We start from the raw sequence: 13,104 nt of genomic DNA, 5'->3' as shown, positions 1-13,104 counted from the left end.
AAGGATTTTCCATGTAGTTCAAGAACAAGGTCTTTGTTCTTATGTGTCTGTAACTGCTGTGTGCAGACCAAACTCAAGAGCTGAGGTGTAAAGTTATTAAAGGAACAGGTACTTCCTCAGCTACACAGCGGAGGCCTGGAATAGACACCCCCTCTTTACATGGGCCAAGGTGAGAGTAAAATATACAGTGGACATTTTGATCTTAACTTTCATACACAGTTATCTAAAGAGAGAGATGGGCTCACTGGACAAAGCAAGCTTTATAGAAAGAACTCCAGTGTAGGGAAAATTTTTGAAATGATAATTTTCCAAACGTGAAAAAATATATACATATATAAAAATTTGTACCTCTCACCACATATAAATGGTCATAAAACCATTCAGTAATGCTGCTTTCAAGCTGCAATATACCTTATTTATTATAATCATCTGTATAAAACCAGACACTATTAAACAAAGTCCCAAACTTCAGTTTTCTACAGATTATAGGAAATCTGGAGCAATATTTTTCATTCAGATTGTAGTCTTCATGCTATAATTGCTTTATACAAAACCCAGTCCAACCTTATCACTCAATACTATCTTCGCTGCTGAGCATCGGAAGATGATTTTGCAATAAAATTTAATTTACAGAGCTTATTTTCCACTAATCTTCCAGCAGAGGCAAAATGAAGCGCGCCAAGGTACACACTCCACGCGATGACCCTAATGGCGTCTTTTATTTCTAGAATAGTAAGGCCCCAAACATCTCATTTTTATCATATTAAAATGTTGGCATATTTTAATTGTCATGACTTTGTATCCTAGAAAAAGAAGTAAAACATGGTATTAGAAACATGTATGAAATTAAACCTCTTCAAGTGATAAGAGTTCCCCTGGGGTAAGCAAATACTTAATATAAAAATATGGGGTTAATAAGGGTATTTTATTTCCAGCTATTACTCTACCAGTAATGCTCACCAGTATTTGAGAGTTTTCGATAAAAAGCTAAGCCAAATAGCAATAAATAGGGACTAGACATCAAGATTCCCTTTTCTGTATCAAACAACAAAGTCAGGTTCGTCACCTCTAAGGCTCATCCCAGTTTTGAAATTTTAAAATTTAAATGTACAGAAGCTGTGCAAATTTGGGAAGAATAAATTAATAGTAGAAAGTCTATTTCTATAGGCCATTTGGCCTCCATCATTTATGTCCTAGAAAAAAGCATTCATCTCTTGAAAAAGAGAAAGCTTTTTTATATATATAAAAAAAATATTGAGGACTTCATAACAATGAACTAATAAGATATAAGCATTAACCCTGTTGCTTAAAAATGAAATAGCTTCTTTATGCACTGGTGCAAAATACTGAAAGACTCCTCATTAAAACTCAAATTCTTCATCAAATGGTTATGTATTTTCAAAAAAAGATGAATGATCCTGAATGGGTGGAGAGATAGTGCTCTGTCGCCTGGGCTGAATGAGATGGACACTTCCTACCCCAGATTTAAACTGCTCTGCCTCTTTCTAAAGTTATAGCATAACAAGGCCAGAGTGGTCCTGAATCATTTATGAGGTTTTTAAGAGTTGAACTATCAGAGTCACATATGCGCAGAAGTATTGTTCTGACATTTGAATTTCAGCAATAGGCAATTCTGAGGCATTTCAAGTTATGCAAAACTTGACATTTCCAAGTTAATATACAAAACAACGATGATGTGAAAAGCTACTTCTCCACCAATACTTAAAACTTAAACCACTTAATACAACTTTAGAAGCATAGGCCTCTACAATTCAAACCCGCACAGGAAGTCCTTACCAAAAAGCTTTTCATGTTTATCCCCATAAAAAGGACACGCTGAACATTCATCTGTCGGCACTGCTTTTTTTCATTTGTACATGGAAAAAGCAAAAAACACTATTAATTGCTTTGTAGACTACTTATTTCCAATTTAACTTTCTCTCCATTTCTCGTGTGTATATGTGAGTGTGTGTGAGACAGAGACAGAGAGAGAGAGAGAGAGAATATTCTTGCCATGAGCCATAGATCATTTAAGATTGCTTCTCAAATGTTAAAAACTATATTGGGTAAAATGTAATTAAGTATATTTCACTTTCCTGAACAGCATGAATCTCAGCCAGTTGTAATTTTATGAGAAACTAAAAGAAAAGACTCATGGAGGACCACCATGTCCAATGATTATCCCCTTTAACACTAAAACTCAGATATTTTGACATTATGATCTCTTGGTAGAAACAGTCAAGACATTGTTTTTTTTGAAAGGCTGGAATAAGCAGGGTAATAATGAAGAACAAAATGTACAGCATTTTCAAGCTGCAAATTAACAAGCAGATATTGACTTTTCTTTGAGGTCAATAACAGCGCTTATTGATCTAAAAAGTTAATACCTACTAAGGTCAATACAAGATCTCAAGGGTCACCAAATCTGGATTCAAACTTGCACTTCCTTTCACATATAAATATTGCTGAAATGGGTATAACTGTGTTTGGAGAAATCAGGAAAACGTCATTAGGATGCCAGAAAAATCCAAAGAAGGTGGCCAAGGAAGTCAAACACAGAGAGTTTTAAAAGTCTGTTACTATAGAGTTTTCAGGGACATTGACCTTTAGATGTAAATGCTAGTAGTATTACACAATTTGGACTGTTAAATAAGTAGAAACAAAAATAAATGAAAATTACGTTTTCAATTATAAGTGTTTTGTCTCTTCATAGTATTGACATATAGAATCTCTCTCTCTTACCTCTTGCTGTATGTATTTGAGAAATATAATGTGTAATAATCCTTCAAAATATATTTTAGGCAATTTTAAATATAGAGAAAATTCTTTTTTAAATTTAAAATTAAACAGTATCACTTTGGGAAATTTAGAAGATCAAAAAATGATAATCTCAATATTCTTACGAAAGCATCTCTATCATTATCATATAGTTTGTTGTACTTTCCGACACTGAAAAAAATACTACTACTGATTATCATTCTTCTAATAAGTAAAATGGTCTACTCCTTTTTTGGTTTTGGATTTTCTTTCTTATCATTTGATTAAACTTATTGGGGTGACATTGATTAATAAAATTATTTAGGTTTAAAGTGTATAATATATAATACATCATCTGCATATTGCATTGCATGTTTACCACCCCAAGTCAAATCTCCTTCTGTCTCATGTGAAAGAGAACACATGGGGATGGACCACATGAACGTTGGATCCATGTTCCCGTATACATACATATATATATATATATAATTATTTCCCGGAGTCCTAAAACTGAGTGATTTATTAGCCTGATCCTTTCCATAGCCAAATAAACGTTCACATTGCTCTTTTAGAATTACAAGAAGCACTGAGGGAGGGAGAGGAGAGGAAGAGGTGGCCGACACTCCTAGGGCATTTACTAAGTACCAAAACCTGGGCAAGATGCTTTCATTAGACACCAGTCCCATTAGTTACTAGAGAGGGCAAATTATCTGCAGTGATAATATAAAAGTCGTAAGAGAGAGGCCAGGTCTGCAGCAGCGACAGTATTACACCCTGGGCGTTCAGTAAATATGAAGACACTGTGATTGCAATGTACTTTAAAAAAGAAACTTATTTTAGAACAGTTTCAGATTTACAGAAAAATCATAATAGTACAGAGAGTTCTCATACACTTAACACTCGGTTTCCCCTATTATTAGCATCTTACATTACGCTGGTACTTTTGTCGCAGTTAAAGGAGCAATACTGATTCTTATTGTGAGCGAAAGTCGATATTTTATTCTTATTTCCTTAGTTTCTGTCTGATGTCCTCAGACACCGTCTAATGTTTCAGGACACCATTCAGGACACCGTTTTACATCTAGTCACCATGCGTCCTTGCGTTTGCCTTGGCTATGACGGCTCGCAATGTTCTTTCAGCACATAGTTTAAAAATGGTATAAATAAATGTGCTTACCTGTATCTATTGTCAACACTTAGATGAAAGCACATGCAACAGAATAATCTTTTGTTACAGATCTAAGGAATATAAATTTGGGAAGCAAATAGAGATAAATGTCTGGTAGAGAGGAAATCAGATGATATTGACTTTTTAATGTGTCTGTTAATAGCATACGGATAAGAAGTTCTAGATAAGAACTTGTCACAAGTTCTAGAAGGTTGCAATCACTGACCTGACCTGTGCCATCTGCTCCTCCAGCTCTCCCCATAGATGGTTATGAGCCAGGATTTTAACTGATGGATTACAAGGCAGTGAAGTTGGCAAGGAATAAAAATGGAAACCAGCTTTTACTGAGCATCCTGATGGACTTAACATGTGTTGGGTATTTTATATCGTTTATTTTATTTTGATTAGACTCTGCTCAAGTTAAACACTATAAGATTATCAGCAGGTTACAACAACCTCCATCCAGAAGACCTGCAAACGTTTTTATATGTTCGGGAGGGAATACTTGGAAAGGCTAATGAACTTGCCCGAGATCTCCCAGTTAGTACGCGGCAGATCCGAGATTTGAACCTGGGTACACCTAGTTACAAAGCTCCAAACACGTTCTATTTTGCTTCACTGCAGGTGAAACACAGGTGATCTGAATTGGTGCTTGGATTAAAATATAACCCTATGCATTTTCGATGTACAGCTTTTTTTTAATCCTCACAGGAGAGCAAATATGGTAGATGTGTTCTCCCTACTTTTTACGTGGTAGACACGAGGCCCCAATTTACAAAGGGTGGGTGTGGGACGATTAGTGTGCTTGAGTGTGGTAGCATTTTCCAGATCAAGACGACGTTATACAAAAATGCCGAAGAGAAAGACACACTCCACCTCTGTAGCCTGCTGTTAATCTTACGGTGTTTAATTTGAACGGAGTCCAGCAACTCACGGAGGGCACGAAAGCGCGGCTGCCCCACGAGGCTTGCGGTTAACAAAGGAGGGAAGAGAAAGACCGGCTGGTTCGCACAACAGCACGAGTGTAAAGAACGACGTGGGGCGCGCGTCCCTCAGGAAGCCCGAGCGCGGAGAAAATGAGACGCTGCGCCTTGTACACAGCAATGAAAACAAGGGGATTCACTGCAGTAAGAAAGCGCACAGCTGGCAGGCAATATCGGGGAGGCAATAAGATATCCGGCCCAACTTCATGCTTACCTTTTAGAGTCACAGTGTTTTTAAAAAGAGGTCTCCTTTTTATACTAACAAAGTCACTCCAGTCAACCTCTTTAACTCGCCTGCATGAAAAATTTAGATGACTCTGGAAAAGTCCTACACGAACACCAGTAAGAAAAACTGGTCCATCCTTTAAACTTGTGCAGCCTTAAGAGGAACTTTTGTTTGTTTAAATAACAGGTCCTAGTCAGCAGCTCTGCAGTGAGTGTGGAGCGTGATGGATAAGTCACAGATACGCTAATGAGGAGGAGGGAAACTAAAAGTACTGATTCCTTCAGGGAGCCAAATGAACTTCATAGCCCTTCTGGTTGGTGAAAACTGATGACATTTGGGAAAGGATTCAGGGGATCGGGGTACTCAGTCTCAACAAATAATTTCCAGTTCAAATAAGATAATTATTGATTGATACAATGAGGTAATAGATGTAAAAGTAATCTGAAATTGTCAAAGATTATACAGTGTTATTTCTAATGTGAGCGTTATTATTTTCAGCACATGCTACAAGGTTAAGATTACCCGAGTTTATCATTTAAAGCATTAAAAATGCCCACAATGTATTAAATAAAAATAGTTACACATCTGACTATTAAAATTGATAGGTTAGTTGGAGAGGTTACTCTGATATAATAAAAATTTGAGGAAAAATGTTTTTAAAATTAATGTTATCACTTTCAATTACACTTAATAATTAAGATGAACATTAGAGCCCTGGCTGGTGTGGCTCAGTTGGTTGGAGATCATCCTGTGCACCGAAAGGGTGCTGGTTCGAGTCCAGGGCAGGGCACTTGCCTGGGTTTCAGGCTCAATGCCTAGTAGGGAGCGTGCAGGAGGCAGCCGATGGATGTTTCAATCTCACATTGATGTTTCTTTCTCTCTCTCCCTCTCCCTCCCTCTCTAAAAATTAATACACACACATGAGCATTAGATATGCCATAGAACATACTCTAAAAAGGCTCGTAAGCCATGTATTCGCCCCCGGAGCCTGACTCTGCTCATGGTTTGCTCACTTCCCCTTCCTCCCCGCTATTTATTCCTGAAGGCCCATCTCCTCCGAGTCGTTCCCTGACACAGTGAGATGAACTTAATTACTTCCCCCACCCTGCTTTGAAAACACTAATTCTGTTTACGAAGGGGACTTATTGATACATATGTCCCTAACAGATACTCTGTCAAGATATTCCAGCTTATTAAAGGAACTTTAAATCCTGAGTTCCTAGGATGGGGCTGGGGCTGTTCCTCCCTAAATCACATAAAACCTGGTACCCCTTTCAGGTGTGCTGACTATCTCCCCTACCTGACTCCCAGATGCAAACCTTGCTAATCGTATCAATTTAAGGCAGCATTTTTCTTGCCATTTCTGAGATCGACTGAGCCCAAACCAGGTCTAATTTCTTCGGGGCCAACATTTGTTTTCTGAATAAATGTTACGGTTTCACTGTGCTCCACTCAGGTGCCACGTGTTGCAAACAGCATTGAAAATGGAAATTTAAAAAACGAGCCCCATTTTAAAGGTAATTTTATGTTGACATAAATACCAACCTTTTAATGTGGACTACCTGGCTGTGATGAGATTACCAACAAGGAGGGGAAAGGCCGGATTACCCAACGACATGCTCATTTTTTCCCTAAAGGGACAGTCTTCAAAAACCTTTGCTCCTTGTCTGGCTTTAGGGTGGGTCCTTCCTCTCGCTAAATAAATAGGTATTTATTTAACTGCAACTTATAGTTTATATCTCAAGATGCAAAAGGGCAGCACCGCCGCCACATGAATGACGACCCACCATGACAGCCTCTTTGATGACGACTTTACTTGGAAAAACACATTCTTCAATAAAAAAATTATTTTTTTATGTCGACTCTGTTCTCTTATGGCAACGTCGGAAAACACTGTAGCCCACCAGGAAATATAGACGAAAGCTTCAAATGGAGAGCACACATAAAAAGCCATCTTTAAAGCTCACGTCCGTCAACTTTTTCACTTGATATAAGTCGTACACAAAATCTTAGTCCAACGAACCCATGCTGTGAACATTCTGTGGTACCCACCTCGGAAAATGCTGTTAAATACATAAACACTGCTGAAAAGAAAACTTCTGGGCCCTAGAAATCCGAGTCAAAGGGAAAATAAACCTGATTAAAAAAATTCCCAAGGAAAGTCACATAAGCAGAGTGCAACGAGGTCATGGGCTTAGCCGTCCCTCGCTGTAAGGCCTGCGCGTAAATTGGCACTCCGGCGCTCTGCTTTGGTCCTTCCTTCTCAGCTCACAGATGCGACGGGATAATGGCTTCACGTGTATCTGACAAACCAACTGGAAAAGGGGTAGGCATTATGGGATAAGACACCTTTAGAGTGCAATGCTTTCTAATGGATTAAAAATGAACCCTATGAATTCCCTTGGACCACCTAAGGAGAAGGTTCTCCAAGTAGGGTTTAAATGGCATCTTTTTCTTACCACAACGAAGCGCACCGGTATCTCAGAGAACCTCACAAAGTAAATTTAAGGGCGACGTCAAAGTATTCTTTGAGTTTCACCCAAAGGACAGCCTCCTCTGTTCTTTTCAGAGCGGAGCCGCAGCTTTTTGAGATGTAAGACTTAAATAGGGTTTAATTATAAAGTAAGTGATCACTACACAGCAAGTTATTCTAGCAACTGATAACAGCGTTAAAAGCAAGGCACATACGGTTCACACTTTTGGGGTCTATTTTCCCAGGAGACTTATAAACGACTTATCGGAAAGTGAAGGGGGGGAGGGGAAAGCCTCTCAGACTTCTTCCAGGAGATGTTAGCTCAGTTCCAAGCAAACCTACCGCTTGGAAAATAGTTTCATGCATTAGTTTCTATTACTGTGCACTGTTTTACCCGCTCATCTTTTCGGTAGATGATAAAGCAATACATTCAAGGATTTATGCTTTGGAGTCAAATTGTCACATTGTACGTAGTGAACGCTCTTAGATTTCTTGAGAGGGGAATGAAGGGGGAAAGGAAGGAGAAGAGGGGGATCTCACGCCAGCTGGTAAGAAAATTAATGGTAAATGTCAAGCTCCTTGCTACGGAGTGCTCTTTAAAATCGCTTAAGATCATTCATCCTGCATCTCCAGCACCTCGACTGAGAAAGGGCCAAATTCTGGATTCCGATCACGCATTTCCCACCGCGTGCCGTCTCCACTCCTTGGCCACTCCAGCCCTGCAATCGCCGTCCTGTCCGCACCATTCAGACCACGGGCCTGCCCTCCAACGGCATCGCCAGTCCCGTTCTGTCCCGTTCAGACTGGTTCCCATGGCACGGGGCCCCACCCAGCCTGTGCCCCACTGGGCTCCGATCTAATTGTGTGCTCTTCCCCCTTGTTCACCTGACTCAGCCACACTGGTATTCTTTCCACTTCCTGAGCACCCCAAACACCTCATCTCAGAGCCCTTGTGCTCGCCCTTCCTTTGTGGAATCATCTGCCCCAAACTCGCTTATTGGTGGCATGTTTGTACAATTCCACACTCAGTTTACAAGGCCTTTCACTGGGAGGCCCTTCCTGACCTATGGTAGCCTTCATCCGTTTACTCTTTAACACTGTGCTTCACTTTACCACGATCTGAAATAATCTTGTCCACTTATTCATTCATTTTTTAAGATGTCTCATCCTGTCCCCCTCCCCGATCCTCATACATAAACTGCCTGAGAACAGGGACCCTGGCTGTCTTGTTTACTAGTATATCCAGTATTCACTGGTTAGTTTTAAAATAAATTACATGAAAAGGAAATTAATAGTTGTAAGAACATGACATATTTCGACTACAACAGATCACTTTGGGAAACCTAGGTGTGTGGGACCCATTCGTTTTTCAGTGTGGTTTACTGGTTGAGAGCGCGGAATCAGATGGCCTGGCTGTACTATTTCCTAGCTTGATTATAAGTGTGGGCAAATTAATCTCTCTCTACCTTGTTTTCTCATCCATAAAATAAGAAGGGGGTAATTACTGCATAGGTTTGTGGTGAGGATTACAGAGATAATGAATGTCGAGTACTGAGAACAGTGTGTGGCCCATAGTAAGTGTTCAATAAACACTGTATTATTTCTACATAAGCCCAATCACCTCTCCTTCATGGCAGGAAGGCTGGCAGAAGTATAGCACCCTGTTGTAGAGATCAATGGCCAAGTGGAACATCAGAGCTAGGTGGCCTGAGGTGAGTATTGAGAGAAGGGGTGTGGACTCATAGGCTTGGGTACTCAGGGATGGTAGGAGCGAGGTTAGTATGTGATGCAAATCACTATAAAGATTCACGAGGCTACTAACTGCAGACAAACACTCGCATGGTTCCAGAGATGTACCGCCAGGTGGACTAGGCCCATTTGGAGTAAGGGTAGAATAAGTCATGAGTGTTTGAAACTACCTATTTCCATATCGCAAGGAGAGAGTAAGTCTCACAGTTCTGTCCTTGTGTAATTTCTCTTTCAGCCTATTTCTTTTGTTAATCATACAACTCCCATTAACTTTGTGCCTACTCTCAGTCTGGGATTTTTACTTTAGAGAAAAATAATCATAATACAGAATAAAAGGCAGATGACCCAGAGTTTTACATATCATGTCCCTGACCTCAAACAAAACAGATATCTCCACACAGTCGAGTCATACATATTAGCAATAACCAATAAAGAGAAGAGCTGCCTTTCAGTCACAGATTCTAGGACAAGAATTTATGAGAAATACCAGACTGGACCAAGCCAATGACTCTTACAATCGGCATAGTATGTGGTCTCTAATGGTCAAACCTAAGAAAGTTTTGTTCATGAGTCTGATAATGGTCCCAATTGATGTCAGACTTTGAGATGTCCAAACAGCTCTTCAGTTTGTCACATATTCTTCCATGTGTCCCTTCTTTTCTAAAAGGAGCTATTCAATTAACTTGTAACTATATCAGTTTTCTCAAATAGGAAGGTATCCGGGAAGAAATGTGATTGGTACTAAACTCAATATACAACCAGGTGTAATGGCACTTGGAGAGGATCATGTACTTTCTCTCAGACCAAGTGTGTTCTAGACGTGTGTCCCTCTCCTGAGTAGCTGCTCTTAAAGAGACAATAATTGATAACATGACAAAAAAACTTTCAAAGATGTCAGAAATGACTCGACAATTTTAGATGGTGAATTTCATTATTTGCTAGGAAGGTACTAGTGGTGAAAGTAATATGCTTTCTATTCTATTCTACAGATAATTAACTTTATATAATAAACTTTCTTTTATGATATTTGCCAATAACTGCCATCAAGTTCATAAATAGAAGAGTTTACAGATTTTTGTTTAAATCTTTTGTCAGTAATTTGGAAAGACAATCACTTTGGCTGATGGTAATGCATAAAAATGGTGACTTTTACAGAGCCCTCTACTTTCTAAGCACTTGAATATATATGACCTCATTGTACTTTATAACAACCTTATGGGATTCATAGAATCTGCTGCGAGGATTAAATTTTGCAAATAAAAGAACACGTCCAGACAGGTTGAGTGATTTCTCAAAGTCACACAGCTGATTAAGTGGCAAGGTCCAATAATGGGACTGTTCTGTCTTTCTTAAATACTTCCTAGATTTTGTGGACAAATAAAATTTCAAAAATCATTTCAAGGGACCCAACTTAGGGTTGCCAGTTTTGTTGTTTATCCAGATAGAGAATTTTATGTATGTATATATATATATATATATATACACACACACACATATACATGTATATAACTTCTATCTGCTATTTCTATCTTATCACAAAACTCTCCTTTCTTTTATCATCCCAAAATAGGAAAAACATAGTCTTACAAAAGGTAGTCCTTTAAATTAATAACATTTGCTTTATGAAAAGGTCAATGCTTTCTACCTCTTTAAGAAAATCTCACTTTGCTGCGGACTGGTGCACACCTGCTGCAGTCTAGAACTAGCTCAGACCAAAACTTCAAATCCATTTCTCTCTTTTGCGCTGTTTAACAGTCATACTAACCTAACTCTTCCACGGCTGCTTCTCCTTGCATTTCACTGTCTTTAAGAAAAAGAGACCAATAAGTACTAAATGTTTTTCCTTTTGAAAGGTGCTATTCTTCTATAGCTACTATAACAAAATGGTTAGTATTGCAAATTTATATCGTAGCCCAAACGCAGGGCTGTTGACTGACGATACAGGAACGACCAGGCTGAGGGCCAGAAGGGAAGCATGAAATGTACAAGCACACGGTGTCCACCACAATTCCTGCCCCTCCCCCACACACTACTTTAGTAAGAAGCAAGGGCAAAATAAAAATGCTTTGTGCCTGCTTTCTCACGTCTCAACCCACTTTCAAATTCATCCCAGGAATTAGCGGGATGACTCTCGTCTAGGCGGAGGCTGTGTGTGTCACATCTGTCTGTACCTCCGCAAAGCCCAGACTTGGTTTTATAGTCTGTAAGAAGTTCCCAAGCCTTATATGACAAACAACTAACCAATTTTATAAAGCTTTATAGCTAATCTACCATTAGTAGTTAATGGTAGTTAATCTACTATTAAAAAGTCCAAGAAGACTGAGGTTGGGTTTTGGGCCACTCTTAAATTGACATTTTCCACATTGACTGTATTGATAGGCTGATGTGGATGTCATATTTTAGCACATGCAAAACGAGTAACTATCAAATCCTACTCAATCTCATAGCCTTGATCAATAGGTGGCCCTCCAGGATCTGTGAGTTTCTTTGAAGACTTCCTTCAGCTTCAGGAGGGAATGACATGAATGATGTAGTGAAAGAGAAAAGGCAGCCCAATCAGGAAACCAAGCCCTGTGATCAGCGTCACAGTAAGAACATCCTCAACCCAACCCAGTCCCATGTGGAAGAGGCTCGCCAATGGGTTGTTTTATCAAAGAAGGTTCCTTGATGATAAACATGTTCAATAGGTATAGCGTTCCATTCCCCAAGGATATCAAAGCAACACTTTTTAAAATTCATTTAATCTGTACAAATTTAATCACAATTAAAATATTTTCTATGAGATAACGATAAATGCTCGTCTATCATCAAATGACAAACCCATTAACAATAATATTTATAATTGTATAGTGTTTTATAGTGTATAAAACATTTTCATACATGCCATCATTTCTTAGGGATATGCCGAGACAGGCAATATTATTTCCATTTTATTGAAAAAGACACTGAGACTCAGAGAGGTTATGTGATTGGCTCAAGGTCACACAGAAAGAGCCAGAACCTGAGCCTGGTCCTTTCACCTCGTGTTCAGGGCTCTTCGCTTTCTTCACACACTTCACGAGGTCAGTCACTTTTAAAGGTGAGCCCAAGGCCAAAAAGAACAGACGAAAGCTGGCTTTTACTTTAATCAGGGCTGAAAGCCAATCTATCAATAATCTCAGAGAGAAGGGCTGCCTGTACCACTAAACAATCTGGAGGGCTTATGGCTTTCTTTAGTTTTCTCACCATTACTATAACACCAGTGCCACCTGTGTCCTCTCTCTGCAGTTTCTTAGAATTACTCCCCTAAGGCAGCCAATACAGAATGGCCATGAACCCAGGGCAGGAAAAAAACACAGGCCATTCACAAAAGAAATTATTTGGAATCATTTTTACCATACCTGCTCTATAAAAGAAACACTTTTGTCACATAAGTTTTGAAAAATGATGGAAATATTAACCATATATTTTTGTGATTTATATACTAGGCAAGAACTATCTAGAATATGTTAAACAGATTGCACGTAATTATACTTGCAAAATGAAGCAAAAAAGAAAGCTAATAAGAAACTAATGACTACGAAGGGGTTAATGGACATTTATTTACTATGTAAAAATAAACAGTCATTGCATGAAACATTTATGATGAGAAAGCTTGTCTATTTTAAGTAGATGAACCTTGGGAGTTAAATTAGGGCTGTGTTTTCTGAAAAGAATAACTAGTGTTAATTCAAACCAAAAGTATCATCATGAACATTAGCCTTGCTGC

At 38.9% G+C, this 13,104-nt stretch overlaps 1 protein-coding gene across 8 annotated transcripts in view; it reads right to left on the bottom strand.

Annotated features, from left to right (window-relative positions):
* The window catches only part of VTI1A (vesicle transport through interaction with t-SNAREs 1A), a 278,815-nt gene that overhangs the window by 196,284 nt on the left and 69,427 nt on the right, over positions 1-13,104 (bottom strand). The gene's annotated exons all lie outside the window — the stretch shown is intronic.

The sequence above is a fragment of the Miniopterus schreibersii genome (genome assembly GCF_964146895.1).
Source record: "Miniopterus schreibersii genome assembly, chromosome: 14".
NCBI lineage: Eukaryota > Metazoa > Chordata > Mammalia > Chiroptera > Miniopteridae > Miniopterus > Miniopterus schreibersii.
The sequence above is the reverse complement of the archived record's forward strand: the minus strand, read 5'-3'. Positions and strand labels throughout refer to the sequence as shown.